General features: G+C 38.6%; 1 protein-coding gene across 1 annotated transcript in view; it reads left to right on the top strand.

Moving 5' to 3' along the window:
- The window catches only part of CDH8 (cadherin 8), a 382,099-nt gene that overhangs the window by 139,313 nt on the left and 225,113 nt on the right, over positions 1 to 17,673 (top strand). The gene's annotated exons all lie outside the window — the stretch shown is intronic.

Raw genomic sequence — 17,673 nt, 5'->3', positions numbered from 1 at the left:
ATCTCTCTCCTTGCACGACAGTACTTCAATAGGCTGAATTTGTATTCCTCTCATAGACCTGGAGTTCGAGTATTGTTACTGAGGCGGATTTATCAAGATTTGTTCCAACATGCCAGACTAATCCTATTGATATTTGCTTGATGTTTAATTATTTGTTTGTGTGTATTCACATGCAGATATAGCACATAGAGAAATAGAAAAGTGTCTAGGTCTGTAGTCAGCCAGATATTGCATTGAGCTGGTGGGTAGAGTCTAGAGTGGATTAGGAAATCAGCTACTAGAGGCTTGTGTGTTGTGCTTATCTTACTTGAACTGAACTTTTATTTTTTTTTTAATTTTATTTTATTTTTAGACTTTACATAACTGTATTAGTTTTGCCAAATATACCTGTGGCGGATTCATTTTGATATTTGAACTGAACTTTTAAAAGAATCCTTGCTATCACCAATGACTCACTCCCACTTTTTGTGAGCCATTGAAATATTCATTATACTCTACAGAACATTTATTTCAAAACATGGTTTTCTACCTTTTTCTTCCCTTTTTTTGTATTTGCTTATTTATCCCCAAATCAGTGTTATCTGGCAGTTCAGCTGGTAAAGAATCTGCCTGCAATGCAGGAGACAACAGTTCAATTCCTGGATTGGAAAGATCTGTTGGAGAAGAGATAGACTACCCAGTCCAGTATCTCCGGCTTCCCTGGTGGCTCAGATGGTAGAGAATCCACCTGCAATGTGGGTGACCTGGGTTTGATACCTGGGTTGGGAAGATTCCCTGGAGAAGGGAACGGTTACCCACTCCAATATTCTGGCCTGGAGAACTCCATGGACAGAGGAGCCTGGCAGGCCACAATCCATGGGTTGCAAAGAGTTTGACACGACTGAGCGACTTTCGCTTCACTCATCCCCAAACTCTGGCCTTGATACAGGAATTCCTGACCCAGGACTTTATACCAGGATAAAAGAGAATTTTAGAGTTCTTCCTTGTCTGACAAAAGTAGTAGACAGAATCCAAGATCCAGGGCCCTAGATCACCAAAGTCATTCCTAAGCATACAGTGGATGGAATGGATACCCTAGTTTGTTTCAAACTGCATTTAAGGCAACCTATAAAGATATCAGTTCAGTTCAGTTCAGTTGCTCAGTCGTGTCCAACTCTTTGCGACCCCATGAACCGCAGCATGCCAGGCCTCCCTGTCCATCACCAACTGCCGGAGTTCACTCAAACTCACGTCCATCGAGTTGGTGATGCCATCCAGCCATCTCATCCTCTGCCGTCCCCTTCTCCTCCTGCCCCCAATCCCTCCCAGCATCACAGCAAAATCACATAAATTAGAAGTAGGTGAACATAATGTGATAAAACACACACACACACACACAAATAGAGATACAAATCAAAAACCCAAATTAGGTAAATAGGTTGGCGTCATTTGATCTCTTGTTTTTTAACCTACACTATAATTTGGTAGATGCACCCATTGTAGCAGCAAATCAGAATTGACTTCAGGTGTTCACATCTTACCAGTGTATTTCTTCTACCAAGACTCTATTTTGTCTATTTCTTGTGTGAAGAATCCTACTTTTATCTATTTTTTCCCTTCTTATCAAAATCAAGTCACTCCTCTATGGTAGGCTGAAATGACACTTTTTCTAGGAAAAGTTTGTGGGAAACTTCTAGGGATTTCTAGCAGGAAGTTATCTCTCTTCCATCACTACTACAACAGAAAGGAACCCACAAATGATCAAAAACACCTTCATGTTCATACTTCTTTTAAATTCTGACAGGTAAACAGGAGCTGAGAAATACTATATATTTTTTTTTCTTTCTTTTTATTTGCTTCTTATTTCATCAAGTTATTTAGGGCAGAGAACTTGTCTAATCCATCTTAAAAAATAACTTTTTATTGTATATTGAGGTATAGATGATTGACAATGTTGTGATAGTTTCAGGTGGAACAGAGAAGGGGACTCAGCCACACAAGCACGTGTATTCATTCTCCCCCAAGTTCCCCTCCCCTCCAGCTGCCACATAACACTGAGCAGAGCTCCATGTGCCGTACAGTAGTTCCTTCTTAGTTATCCATCTTAAATATAGCAGTGTGTACCTGTCCACCAAACTTCCAAACTCTTTCATCCCCCGTTCATTCCACTGGCAACCATAAATTTGATCTCTAAGTTTATGAGTCTGTCTCTGTTAGTGTAAGGTGATTTTAAAGGACTATTACCACTTACAATACATACAGAATTGTTGTTGTTTAATTGCTAAGTCGTGTTCAATTCTTTATGACCCCATGGACTGTAGCCTGCTAGGCTCCTCTGCCCATGAGATCTCCCAGGCAAGAATACTGGAGTGGGTTGCCATTTCCTTCTCCAGGGGATCTTCCTGATCCAGGGAGAGAACTCACGTCTCCTGAATTGGCAGATTAATTCTTTACTGCTGAGCCACCTGGAAGCCCCACATACAGAATACTTAATTATGAATAAATGATCAACAGAAAGCTGCTATTTTTTCCTCTTATTGTAATTTCTACATCTTTAATGGCCAAGTCTATACCTATTTATTGTAGATGTGTCAGAGGCTTCCATTCCTGTGTATATGAGTCATGTCCCTGATAAATACTCTGAGGGAAAACAATAAAATACAGACTTCTACAAACATCATGGTCAATTTCTGCTAAGAAAAGGAATTTAAAGATATTATTAGCTATATAACACAATGTGTATGTGTACCTATACATTGTTCCTTTATCTGAAAGATTTTTCTTTATAAGAGTATGGCAATATAGTATAGTATTTCTTTATAAATATAGTATAGTATTTATACTATATTTATACTGCTCAATACTATACTATGTATACATATAGTATAGTATTTCTTTATAAAAGAAATAATCTACACTAACTTACATAGTTATTTTAAAAATGTGTAGCTTGTTACATCTCTGCTGAAAACCACATGGGATAATCTGCAGTTGAAAGAAGGGGATTTTGAAACCAAATGGATGAAATTTTGAATATCTGCTTGACTTTGAAATTCAAGGAGGTGAAACAGTTCCTTATTTCCCTTAGCCACAATGCAAAGATAACAACTTCTATCTTGCTTTCATTTTTTGAGAATCGCTTGATAAAATACAAGGTAAAGGCATGCCATAAAGTAAGTAAGTGTTCAATAATTGGTAGTTGTGGTTTATAAAATTATTTTTATTAATCTCATTCCCGTATTACCTTTGGACTGTTCCTCTGTATCGATTTTATGCATCGGGCGTCTGGTTTCTGTTTGACTCCAGCCTCTCTGGTTAAAGGAGGAAGAGGCAGCTGCACTATTTTATTGTCAAGTGTGAATTATTCCCTTCATTTCTCATGAAGGTGAATATCAGGATGAAGGTCAGCTCCTATCTCTGTTCTCTCCCTATCACCACTGTTCTCTTCCAGCCTGCCTCTTCCCTCCCTGCCTTCCTTCTTTCATTTTTCTTCCTTTGCTACTGCAGAAATGCCAACACCTGCACCTGAACACCCTGAAGAATGCCAGCAAGGACTGGGGGATTTCACTGTTGCAAAGAGAGAAAAATAAAATTATAATTGAGAAATTTACCAATATTACATTGAAATGAATGTGATATTCCAGAACTGTCTGCCAGTTGACAGGCTGTCAAGACAAAACACACATATATATTTGCCCAAATGGCAGCCAAATTATTTTAGAAGTATCTTATTTGGAAACTGGAGGCAGAGCTCTTTTATATTCTACTGTTTATTTCAGAACTTGATGAGAATTCACTTTTATAGCAATATTGCGTAAAGAGCGATGTGTGAGCTTGTCTGATTTTAACTGTGGATCCCAAGCTAGCAAGGTTCCAGACACTTTAAATATTTTTATGCTATTGGATATTGGAGTGAAGGACTGTAGACCCTGATTGTGTTTTCACACCTATGCTGAGTTGCGTCTGACTCTTTGCTACCCTGTGGACTATAGCCCACCAGAATCCTCTGTCCATGGAATTTTTCAGGCAAGAATACTAGAGTGGGTTGCTATTTCCTACTCCAAGGGATCCTCCCAACCCAGAGATCAAACTCTCATCTCTTGCATCCACCCCTGGGTTCAGGTAAAATGAACTCTGTATTTAGCTTGGAAATAGAATCTCAGAAAATTTGTCTGCAAGTCTGCTTTCTACCTGTGTTAGTGATATAACCCATCTAAGCCTTACCTTCTCTGTGTAGTGTGCATAAGAATCCTTACCTAAGAAAATATGTTTGGAAAAATTCAATGAGTATATTCGAATTACTTGGCATAGCCATAGAGTTGGTGCTCAGTTGATATTTGTTTCTTCACAACCATCTTTGAGCTGCTTATACTAGTATCATTCAATAAATTGTGTATATGAGATGAATGCCTTGAAAGTGAAGTGAAAGTCGCTCAGTCATGTCTGACTCTGCGACCCCATGGACTAGATAGTACAAGGAATTCTCCAGGCCAGAATACTGGAGTGGGTAGCTGTTTCCTTCTCCAGGGGATCTTCCAACCCAGGGGTCGAACCCAGGTCTCCCGCATCACAGGTGGATTCTTTACCAGCTGAGCCACAAGGGAAGCCCCGAAATACCAGAGTAGGTAACCTATCCCTTCTCCAGTGGATCTTCCCCGGGGATTGAACAGGGTCTCCTGCATTGCAGGCAGATTCTTTACCAACTGAACATTCACAGGGAAGCCCTGTGAATGCCTTAGCCAATGAAAAGTTGCTCAAGAATCCTTAACTTTGTGTTTCACAATTGCGTACATTGGAATGAACCCTATTTTATTCTAAAGGGTATATTAGTAAAGATGGAGATAAAGGGATGGATGAGAAAGCCAAGTAGGACTTGAGCTGGTATGAATGACTGTGTTGTTGAGTGCAAAGTTGTATAAAACATGGCACTGGAGGTTTTCTTAGTTTTCTTTGAGATGCAAGGCTTCTCTAATGGTGATCAATGTGTATTAAAAAAGTTGCTATATTCCCAATGCTGCTAAAAGTGTGCAATATTCACAACAGTCTTTTAACATTAGTACTGATATTAACTTTTCCATTCATTATTTTTAATCAGAAAAGTGGGGAAAATAATAGATAATCCAAACTGAGATATTAAATGGTGGAGCTGGGATTGAATCCAGATATGTGGCTCTTCTTTCCAAGGTTTTAACCAGTATGCTATACTAAACTTTGATAATATCTCGAGAGAACTCCACTTATATATGCTCTATAATTCCACTGCCTAATGATTCTGTTGCCTATCAATAATAATTACTGTTTTTCCAAGGTGGAAGAGCTCTTTAGGTTAGCATACTTTCCAAATTAAATTGAGGAGCTGGACAAAGAAGACAGGAGTTGGACAAAGAGAAGTGTGCGTGAAATCTTCTAGAGTTTTAAAAATAGGAATATCAGCATGTTAAAAATATAAGAACAATATATCACATAGAAATTCAAATCACAGTAAAATTAATTGAGAGCCATTTGCTGAATAACTGGGGCTGAAGTGCTGTTAATATTAAAGTAAAAACTAAAGAGAATAACTGGGACTGACTCTGGATTTCCTGGTGGTGACTGCAAAAGAGAATGCACTCTCCATCAAAAAATATTAATCAAAAAATCAGAAGGTCAAGAGGTTACTTAGTAAAATTTATTTTGGAAAGGAAAATCTCATTGCTTTGCAAAGGGTCATAACTACAGAGGTTATGGATGTCAGTACATAATATGCAAGGGGACTTACTCTACTTGAAACAGTGACTCAGCCAAAGGTAAAGTGTTAACATTTGAGAGTAGTTTTAGTGTTGACCCTTCTATGTTTTATTCTCACTCTCCTGTCTTCTCTTACCACTAGTAGTATGTCTTTTCTGTGTAATTTTATTCTATTTTGGTGTGTATATGTGTGCTAAGTCACTTTAGTTGTGTCTGACTCTTTGCAACCCCATAGACTGTAGCCCACCAGGCTCCTCCATCCATGGGATTCCCCAGGCAAGAATATTGGAGTGGGTTGCCATGCCCTCCTCCAGAGGATCTTCCCAACCCGGGAATGAAACCTGTGTCTCTTGTCTCCTGCACTGGCAGGTGGCCTCTTTACTGCTAGCACCACCTGGGAAGCCTTTTTTTATGGTAAACGTCTTCAAACCCAAGGCCCATGTAAAATACAGTCTATTTCTTTTGTGTTGTTCATCACCTTTAATTTGGAATACATTTAATCTTAGAGAGAAGTTGCAGTTGTAGTCCAAATTAATGTTTCCTCAACTTTTCGAGGGTGCATTGCTGAGATTATACCCCATCACCGTGAGATTCTTCAATCAGTCTTTGCCACATGGATGATTTTCTACACAAACACAATTCAACCTTCAAAATTAGGGAATTAATAGTGATACACCATTGCTAGTGCATGCACCCCCCTCAGTCAGAGGTCTCCAGTTGTCCTAATAAAGTCTTCTTATAGCAAAAGGATCAAATCTACACCCCCACATGCAGTACCATGAGTTCACCTCTATACCTCCAATGCCAAAGCAACACCACAAGGTTCATTCTAATTGTTTCTTTTTCTCCAACAGTGAGAACTCTGTTTCTTTTCCCTTGATGTATTTGGGGTTAGCATCACCCCTCACTGCTGTAGTAAGTGATTTTCATTTGCTGCTCTGCCCGTCCCCTGACTCCCTGACACAAATGTTTATCGCTGTTTCACTCTACCTCCACCTTCCTGCCTTTCTGTGAATTCTTACTTGCCCAGCCATACTTAATGGCTTTTGGAATGAACTGTTTAGGTGGCAGGCAGTCAGGAATGGAGGCAGGAAACTATATGATACTCTCAAATTCTATTCTCTTGTGTATTTCAGTTGTATTTATGGTACAACAGACCTGTGGCAGTGGCTCCAACCTGTGCTCAAAATAGATTTACTGAAAAAAATCAAAGTTAACTGGTAAACACCAAATTGAAGAAAGTAAAATGATTGTCATACATCAGACTGTTTATTAGTATCTAAGAATTTGATAAATTCATATTTTATGCCCTTTTGGAGATTTCAGACATTTATATGATCCCAGAAACTATTTTTAAAAAGTATCTTGCAAAACTGCATCATTTTATACTATGAAAGCTATAAAAACACATGTCTAATGAGAAGAGAATTTTGAATCTATGTTAGGTCACATGTTAATTTAACATGCAGCTAAATAGTCAAATTTGCAATTTCTAAAGAGCAAATTAAAAATTATGATGACTCTAGCTTATATGCATTAGCTTGTTATTCTTGTCACTGCCCGATAGACATTTTCATCCCATAAAAAGAAGTTTCCCCAATTAATAATTAGAAATTCATTTTCATATTTTTCATTATTAAAGAAGCAGTTTATGTTACAGAAGCTTAAAAGATCAAAGGATGTTCATACTGACAAACTGTCTTAAACCTAACATACATCTTTTTCATAATGAAGAGGTGGTGGTTTTCCTCCTCTCTCTCAGCTAGATTTTGAAAAGATTTGGTAGCATTTCTCTATTTTAAAGGAGAGATGCAAAGTGAGAGAGAAAAACATATCTTGATGGATTTGATTATCGTTTTTGTCTTATTTAATTCAGAGTGACAAACAAAATTGAAATTCTTTAGGAAAACATGGGCGGGAAATCATGAAGATTGAAATAAACACTTTTCGAAGAAATCCAGCTGCTCTACCTGGTATCAGGATCTGTAACAGCTGTGGTTTCCAAACTCCGAGAAGGGAGAGGACTGTACAGTTTCTGTTCTGCAGAAGGAAGGGACCTGCACTGTTCCTGTTGTTCAGTTGCTAAGTCGTGTCTGACACTTTGCGACCCCAGGGACTACATAGACAGTTGGTATAGTAACTGAATGTTTTCTTCTATCTTATGATAAAAATGAAGCAGTGATTTCTGATATGCAGATTTTGGTGGTTCCCAAAGGTCTCCCTAATTGATCTATGGCTTAGAAATTACTGGAGTATACAAATGGGAAATTTACTGGCAATAAACTGTGAGAGGTACCTAAAACCACTTAGTCTTCGAAAAGGCATTGTTATTTCTACATGGTGGCTAAGAACAAGATTGGTGTATAATGATGGGGATATAAACAAGGTTTATTTGAAAGGCTTCTGTGAAGAGAAAACTCCTTCCATCAAATGTTGCTTTAATGCTTACTCCTCTGTAGTCTCTAAACCGTAAGGGGACATTTTATGAATCAATTAAGTGATAACAATATACAATCAATTTATTGTACTGTTTCTAATGGGATTCTTACTATTTTTTGGTCAACTTATAATCCTGATATCTTTAGTTTTAATGTTCTATGGGCTAAATATCAACCCAAATACATGAATGCAGATAGGATAGCTTGTGGTGGTGGTTTAGTTGCTAAGTCATGTCTGACTCTTGCAACCCCATGGACTGTAGCCTGCCAGGCTCCTTTGTACATGGGATTCTCCAGGCAAGAGTACTGGAGTGGGCTGCCATTTACTTCTCCTATAGGATAACTTAGGGAAGTTATTAAACTTATATAGAAATCTACCTTCTAGAGTCACTTTGAAAATAGTTAAAATTATAGAACTAGTCATTTTAGGGCTGCCTCAGGAACTCCAGACCCAACTCTATTTTGGGGTTTCATTGCCAACATAAACTGGATGTTTTCAATGGTCTCTTCTTGTAGATTTGGACTGTTAACTTAGGAATTTCATGTAAACACCAGAAATCTTCGAATTCTTTCTAGAAAATGAATTTCAATCATTAGCCAGTAAATTTTTTCCCAGCCTATTCATAAGAGTGGCTAAAGCTAACTTTCTGTTTCTTTCCCTTTTATTTTTTCCCTCCATTTTATCCCTGTGCTCACTCACAATGAAACTCAATTTGATTATCAAATTAAACTCAGTTTAATTATCCTGGTATTGTTTCTTTAAGCTCTTCAGAAATATGTCTTCTACTTACATTTTTTAAGCTTTGTTTATTTATTTTATTATTTTTGGCTGTGCTCGGTCTTTATTGCCCTGTGCCAGCTTTCTCTAGCTGTGGCGAGCGTGGGCCACTCTCTAGTTGTGTGTGGGCTCTTCATTGGGGAGCTCTTCTGTTGGGGAGCACAGGCTCTAGGGTGCACGGGCTTCACTAGTTCTGGCACATGGGCTCAGTACTTGCAGCGCATGGGCTTAGTTGACCTGTGGGATGTGGACTATTCCTGGACCAGGGATCAAACGCACATCCCCTGTATTGGCAGGCTTATTCTTAACCACTGGACCACCAGGGGAGTCCATCTACTCAGATTTTTTATTTTTCTATTTCTGGATACATTGGGTAACTTCTCTGAAAATTACACCCACTTCCCTGTTGGTAGATTTTCTATGGTGAATAATACTTCATCCAAGTCTACCCTGAACACTTCTGAAAAGATAAGACATCTACTGCTTCTGATTCAAGTAATCTTTTGGTACTTGAAGTACTGAGAGGTATTCTCATATCAGTAAACCTGTCCTTATAAGGAAAATCAAAACACTCAACAACAACAAAAAACATTGTATTGCAGATGGAAGTTTAAGAAACATGGGTGGAATTCTACCTAGACAGTTCCATGATCCTGTTGTCTTTCTATCTTTTTGTCCTCATAGATTAATAAGAATGGATATTTTAGGATTCAACACATTTATTGATTTTTTGAGGCAAAAGGGCAAATCATTCTTAAGTTATTCAAGCCATGTTTGTGTCTAGAGCTCTGTGTATTAGCATCAATACCTACAGTGTTAGACTTTTTGTTACATGCTCATTTCAGAAAATCATGAATTAAAAGGGGCTAGAGAGAAAAAGCATATAGAGTCTAGCCTTTGCCCACATTTGCCTGTCAAAGAAAGGGATGCACTGCATGTCAGGGCAGCTCTGAAACACGCATTTGTGAAATCCTGAAGTCTTGGCTGAAAATGAATGTGGGACACCTTTGTCAATATCTTACCTCTCAGAGCTGGTAGGGGTTCCTAGAGTTTGAACATTTTTTAATATTATTTCTTCGATTTTTATGTTTGTGCATAGTGGACTTAATAGTTGTGCTTCCTGGATTCACTGGACTTGGAAAATTGCTATTTGAGTTTTAGGCCCAAATTGCTTTTATTCTTTGGTTGATTAGCAATCACAGTTATGTGAGATATGTGCCATTTTTTCTATTCTTATCAGTAATGTTACATAGAGAAAAATATGATGAAATTTAAATGGCAGGATAGTCACATGCATAGATAAGCATATAGATCAATACAGGCATGCCTCAGAGATATTGCCAGTTGGGTTCTAGACTGCTGCAATAAAGCAAGTTGCAAAATGTTTTGGTTTCTCAGTGTATATAAAAGTCATGTTTATGCTATACTGTAGTTTATTAAGTGCACAATAACATTATATCTAAAAATGTGTACACACTTTAATTTCTAAAAAATTACTAAAAAGTGCTGACCTAATCATCATCTGACAACACAGGTTTGCCACATACCTCTAATTTGTAAAAAAAAAAAAAAAAATCAAAACATGCAGTATCTATGAAGCCTAATAAAACAAAGTATGCATGTACATAAAAAAATGGTAAAGAAGATATATAAGCTGTTAAAAGAACTGAGGATAAAGTTATGTATGTAGATGTATGGAGGAAAGAAATGCAAGTTTGCATGTGTGTGTGTATTTGATATTATAATTAGATACCCTAAAAAAAAAAGTTACATTATGAGGCTGTAAGTGGGAACATACGGATTGTCTCAGACTCATGTCTGATTCTAAGCCAACAAGGCTTTCTTCCTTGTGTCTGGTGTCTGTACTAGAAGACTTTAAAGTCAGTATAATCATATTTGTGCCAGTGTTGAAGATGATTTTATTCATTTTCTTTTTGTCAGGGAACATGACACCAAGGAGTCTTCTCTTTATAACCATGTCAGACTTTCTGGATTTCGTCTTTATATACCAATTATGAATCTTTGCAAGCCGCAAGAGTGGTTTGAGTTCAAGAAATACACTGAGGGCAGGAGAGGGGAAATTCACCGTATAACTGTCTCTGGAATAGGTGTTGAGATGTTGATATGTGTTTCTTCTGAAATCCAAAGCAACGTTAGTCACTTAAGGTTAGCATAATGAATAATTGTTTTAGGACTACACAGAGATTAATATTTAAAAGTTTATGCCAAACACACTATTCATGTATATTCATTTGATCCTAACAACAACCTTATGAAGTGAATTTTATTATTTTTATTTTTTTTAATTTTATTTTATTTTTAAACTTTACATAATTGTATTAGTTTTGCCAAATATCAAAATGAATCCACCACAGGTATACATGTGTTCCCCATCCTGAACCCTCCTCCCTCCTTAAAACTGAGGCACACAAGCTTAAAATATACTCAAAGTCTTATGATGGATAAAAATAAGAGCTGCTCATCAAGCATGATCAAACCAGTCAATCCTAAAGGAAATTAACCCTGGATATTCATTGAAAGAGCTGATGCTGAAGCTCCAATACTTTGGCCACCTGATGCCAAGAACTGACCCACTGGAAAAACCCTGACGCTGGGAAAGTGAGAGCAGGAAGAGAAGGGGGCGACAGAGGAGAAGATGGTTGCCTGGCATCACTGACTCAATGGACATAAGTTTAAGCAAACTCTGGGAGATAGCAAAGGACAGGGAAACCTGGCCTGCCTGTCCATGGGGTTCCAAACAGTCAGACACAACTTAGGGACTGAACAACAACATCAGGCATGCAGAGAAACTAGCAGTCCACAGAGTAAGGAAGGAGTTGTTATAGAGATTAGACTATACACAACAATAGAATTGATAGACAAGCTCTTTTCTCTGCATTGGACAGGAAGGAAAACCAGAAGTGAAGTGGAAGAGACCAGGAATACACTGGAATCCAAAAGGAGCCTGTACCTGGCACTTCCACCTCAATGTTCCTGCAGGAGCAGCTGATGCCCTTGGTCACAGGGCTGGACCTGGGCCAGGACTTAGGCATTCTGGAGGAGCACAGCCTAGAGCTGCTGAAAGAGCCGTGAGCTGGATTCTGCTCCCTGTCTTCATGGTGTGCTTGAGAACCTGCTGAGTCAGGCATGCACTGCCCCAGTGTCCAATATCCTTCATTGATGTTGTCTCTGCCTTCTCCACTTCTGCCTGCAAAAGCTCACGCCAAACCTAACCAGGACAAACATAGGAAAGGGAATTCTAGAAAAATAATCCCAGTGTAGCTAAACTTATCGAAAACAAAATCATGACAGATACACTTTATTTAGCTTCCGTTGTAGGCTGGGTCCTGCGGAAAACACTGCATAGATTTTTAGAAAAGAGCATTATATATGTCTAGTGTTATCAGTGCACATTACGTATTATATAAAATTTTATATATTGTTGGTTGCATGTTATTATCATATCTTTACTGAAAAAAATACAGATATACATTTATTTGTGTTGTGGGCTGAGTTCTATTTCACAAAATTAACGTACTGAAGCTCTAACCCCCAGGACCTTCAAATGAGATTGTATTTGGAGGTAAGGCCCTTGAAGAGGTGATTAAAGTTAAGTGAGGACAAATGGGCAGGCGCTGGTCCAGTCTGACTGGTGTCCTTGCCAGAAGAAGGAATTTGGACACAGAGACTCCAGGGGCACATATGAACACAAGGACCGCTGTGTGACAAGACACAAGAAGAGCGACCATCTGCAAGCCAAGGAGAGACCTTGGGAGAAACCAACCCTGCCAGCGCCTTGAACTTGGACTCCCAGCCTCTAGGACTGTATGAAAATTAACTCCTGTTGTAGAAATCACCTAGGCTGGAGTGTTTTGTTATGGCAACCCTAGCGGACTAATGTGGTTTAGTGTGGCCATATTAACTTAATTAGGAGGCTCTAGGATCAAAATCCAAAACCAGAGACTTGTTAAATTGGATACCAGTGTTCTCTCTTCTAGAATTATCATGTCCCTGTATAAGCCTTGACTTAAGGTCATATCTTTGGATACATATGGAGCGAACATCTGTTCCCAGCTATGGGATGTTTTTAAAAAATAAAAAATCATATGCTTAAGTGTGTGGAGCTTCTTTTAGTTTTAAGTAAACTTTGAATTTGAGTTTTAGATTTATGGAAAGGTTGTGAAATTATAATAGAGTCCCCATATACCTTCACACCCACATTTCACTATTATCAATATTAACATCTTACATTAATGTGGTAAACTTTTTTAAAATTAATGAATTGATATTGACACTACATTTTAACACTTGTAGGGAGAACTGGTCAGGTATTTTTGTAGAATTTCCCTCATTTTAGATTTGTCTAATGGGTTAGAGTGTTGGGGGAGGAAAACTGACATTTTGTGACATTATCAATGTGGTTTAGTCACTAAGTTGTGTCTGACTCTTGCTACGCCATGGATAGTAGCTTGCCAGGCTCCTCTGTCCATGGGATTTTCCAGGCAAGAATACTGGAGTGGGTTGTCATTTCCTTCTCCAGGAGATCTTCATGATCCAAAAATCAAACCGGGTCTCCTGCATTGCAGGCAGATTCTTATCCACTGTACCACCAGAGAAGTCCACCTGCTGATGCGCAGGATGCTTCAGGCTCATCTTGTATATTTATCGCCCCGCTTCTGGAATTACCTCTATCTCCAAGGAGCCCTGGTTCCTTTTGTTGGGGTCGTTAGAAGCGAAGTGTGCTAATTGCACTTGTTACTGCTGGATTGCCTTTGATTTTAGACTCTCCCAGATGATAGAGGGAGGACAAATATGTGTGGAGATCTGTATTTATACACTTGAGTTTTTAAAATACAGTGGGAATATAATTATATTATTTTGTCACAGTTTGCAGTCCATTCTGGGGAACTCCACATCTCATTTTTTTAAATCTACATGTATTAAATTTTGCACGCGCTATTGATTTTGATAAGTTCATTGTGACACATGTCTATCATTACTGTATCAGATGGAATAGTTTTCCTACCTTAAGGAAAGCCGTGAGCTTTACCTATTAACTTCCTCATTCTCTAACCCCCTATTGACTTTATATCTTTGTCTTTTCTAAAATATCCTATAAATATAATAAAATAGTATGTCAGGCCAATTCAGTCATTCAGTTGTGTCTGACTCTTTGTGACCCCATGGACTGCAGCATGCCAAGCCACCCTGTTTATCACCAACTCCCGGAGATTACTCAAACTCATGCCTATTGAGTTGGTGATGCCATCTAATCATCTCATCCTTGTCATCCCCTTCTCCTCCTGCCTTCAATCTTTCCAGCATTAAGGTCTTTTCAGATGAGTCAGCTCTTGGCATCAGGTGGCCAAACTATTGGAGTTTCAGCTTCAACATCAGTCGTTCCAATGAATATTCAGGACTGATTTCCTTTAGGATGGACTGGTTGGATCTCCTTGCTGTCCAAGGGACTGTCAAGAGTCTTTTCCAACCCCACAATTCAAAAGCATCAATTCTTGAGTGCTCAGTATATACTAAATAGTATTCCTTTGTATGGGTTACCATAGTTTGTTCATCCTTTTGTCTATTGAAGTATATTTTGATTGTTTCCAACATTGTGTAATTATAAATACAACTGCTATAAACATTCATGTACAGATTTTTGTTTAGAAATAAGTTTTTAATTCAGTTGAAATAACCTAGGAGTATATCTGATGCATCTTTCAATAAGAATGTATTTAGTTTTATTATACATTTTAATCAATTTAACCAAAATATTGGCCACAAAACTCTATCAGTAATATTTAAAACATTATATAAAGACATCCTTCATTCATTAACAGGCAAAACAATGGGAGAAATCGTAGGGAAAAAATCCATTAATATAGACATGAATGGATGTGCTTGTATGAGTTCCAGTGATCACACTGTCAATAGGAATTGTCTTAAAATGTTGTCAGATTTCGGTGCCTTTGGGAAATGCTGCCCCAGAGGATTTTTAAATTTTCCATTCTTCTGGTCAAAATGGGTTCTCCTATTTCTAGTCTTTGAAAATGTGTTCATGGACACTGTTCACCAAGCTGTCACTACCAGTGTTACTCTGCCTGTTGCTGCTTTTTGAAAGTCTATGCTAAAAAAAATGAATACAGGAGTGAAAATCTGGTAGTCAACAACCATCTATGGAGGCTCTCTTTCAAGCTTGTAGTGAGCACCCAAATAATGTCAGCCAAACCCATGTGTGTTTATGCCCTTGCAATGGACCATCTCCCCGATGGCAGTATGTATAACCACATAATGGATAGCCAGTTTGTGAAGGGTTTCTTTTGTTCTCATACACAGATAGACATTTCACCAAATCTAGTTCAGTTAGCTCAACCCCAGGCATTTTCCATAAGGACTGAGAAGATAATGAAATAGTATCTTTCGAAGTAGCTCAACATGGAAATATGTGAACTTAGGCACCATCAGGTACACATCATCCTTTCATAATATATACTAATATTAGAGAAACAGAAAAGTTATGCTTCTCATGTTGGATTTCTTAGTCTCTGGTTCTAGGAATACACTGTACACTGTGAGTCACTCAGTCGTGTCCAACTCTTTGCAACCCCATGGACTGTATCCATGGGATTCTCCAGGCCAGAATACTGGAGTGGGTAGCCTTTCGCTTCTCCAGGGGATCTTCCCAACCCAGGGATCGAACCCAGGTCTCCGGCACTGCAGGTGGATTCTTTACCAGCTGAGCCACCAGGGATGCCCTCTAGGAACACGTGGAATCATGGAGTCTCACTTCCCATCTCTGGTTTCCATGTTATTTCTGTTTCTCCATGTATGACAACTCAAAAAAAGATCAGGTCAAGGGATAGTTGGCTTTTTAAAAACAAAAATTTCCTAAGAAATCGAAAATTGTCTGCTGGATGCTGTGGGTGACTGTGAGCAGTTATTCCAAGGAGTTCTGGCCTTTCAGAGAGTAGTGATAGAAATGTCTTTCTCCTTGGCTACGTAAACAGTGTATAAAATGATAAATATTTATATCCACTCAAATGGTGTGCGGTTTTCTCATTATATGAGCCTAGAGAATTGACTATCACTGTTGTGTCTTCCTTATAAAAGATCCTGACACTTTAGGGCAAGGCATGGTATGGATGGATATTAATGATATGTGGCACATGTCTTCTTAATACAATAAGAGGGTGTTTGATCTTTTGTTTTGTTTTTCTTTTACTGTCTTTGACTGCTGTCCATATTAAAACAATGAACTGAAATTTAGATTCTTGGGAAAGTTAGAATTGGAGTGGTTTATCCCTTCTGGCAGACTTGTGAAAGGACTATGCATCTACTTAACCTGAGTGAGAAGGAGACAATGAGGAAGGAATATTCTGAGTTCAGCCTGAAAAGACTCTTCATGCTGAGTGGAGTGTCACTCTTGTATCCATTTATATTCTCCGATCCTACTACAGCCTTTTGTGCTTTGTTCTTTTTTAAAATTAGTATTAAAGAAAAACTGGATGATCAAGATGGAAAACAAAGGGCAAAATTCATTCCTGAACATGTCTTTATTGTCCTTTTTCTCACCTTGACAGAATCTGAATAATGATAATCACCCCAGGATTTTTTTTTTTTTGTATTGCTCTTCCAGTGTAATTATTAAGGCTGCTAATACCATTCAGTAACAATGGCATAATATCAAACATTTCTCACACATTTGTGTGTAGGTAACAAGTTACAGTGTCAAAGTTAAATGAAAGAAGTGCCAGTATCCATCTTAAGAGTTGTTCTTACAGTGTCGCACAGCTCTAGTCAACTTGACACAAGCGCACTGTGAGGGGCCTTTTGGGGGACCACACAGCAAGGGAAATAATAAGACCATATGATCTGAATCCAGCATCGTTACTGCTGCTCAATGCAGTGCTAAGGGCATGGTTCAGTTAGCTTTTTCATAAGTGTAGACAGCAATTCATATTTCTATTCAGCTTTTCAACAATGTGGATTTTCTTGTCCCCCAGACAGATTTTTAATTTTTGTTTAAGCTTATTTGGCTGTGCTGGGTTTTGGTTGTAGCATGCAGAGTCTTCACTGTGACGCACACACTCTCTAGCCTGGCACCCAGGCTCAAGCGCTTCAGTAGTCGTGGCCTGTGCCTAGTTGCCTGCAAGCAAGTGGGATCTTCCAGGACCAGGGATCAAACCTGTGTCTGCTGCATTGCAAGGCAGATTCTTAACCACCAGACCATCAGGGAAGTCCCCGTGTTTTTAAACTGTGCACTGGTGTGTGATATCCACACAGTAAAATGTGTATATTGTTAAGGGCACAAGCTCACAAACCCAACAGACGTGTGTAATCGGCGCCCAGATGAATCAGAAGAGTTCACAGCCCTGCGAGATGCACTCTTGTGCCTTTTTCTTGTCACTGTTCCCACAGAGGAACCAAATCCTTCTAAAAGCATAGAGAAGTTTTGCCTGCTTTGTACTTTATACAGCTGGACTCATGCACTGCTTTTGCTCTGGAGTCAGTTTTCTCTCTACATCCAAGCTTGAAACCAGGTCTACCAAGTTTACAAGACTGGTGAATGAACCAGTGAATATATTGATTTTTTATATTTATTTACCCTATTGATTCTCTTTTCTCGTCCCCTCTTTTCCTTTGTGTTCCAGTGCTGGAAGGTGACTTTAATATTAAGTATGTTATTTGGGGTGACCTTTCATTATACACCAAGCTCAAGGCAGCTAAGTTAAGGAGAGACTTCCATATCAA

The sequence above is a fragment of the Bubalus bubalis genome, chromosome 18 (genome assembly GCF_019923935.1).
Source record: "Bubalus bubalis isolate 160015118507 breed Murrah chromosome 18, NDDB_SH_1, whole genome shotgun sequence".
Lineage (NCBI taxonomy): Eukaryota > Metazoa > Chordata > Mammalia > Artiodactyla > Bovidae > Bubalus > Bubalus bubalis.
The sequence above is the reverse complement of the archived record's forward strand: the minus strand, read 5'-3'. Positions and strand labels throughout refer to the sequence as shown.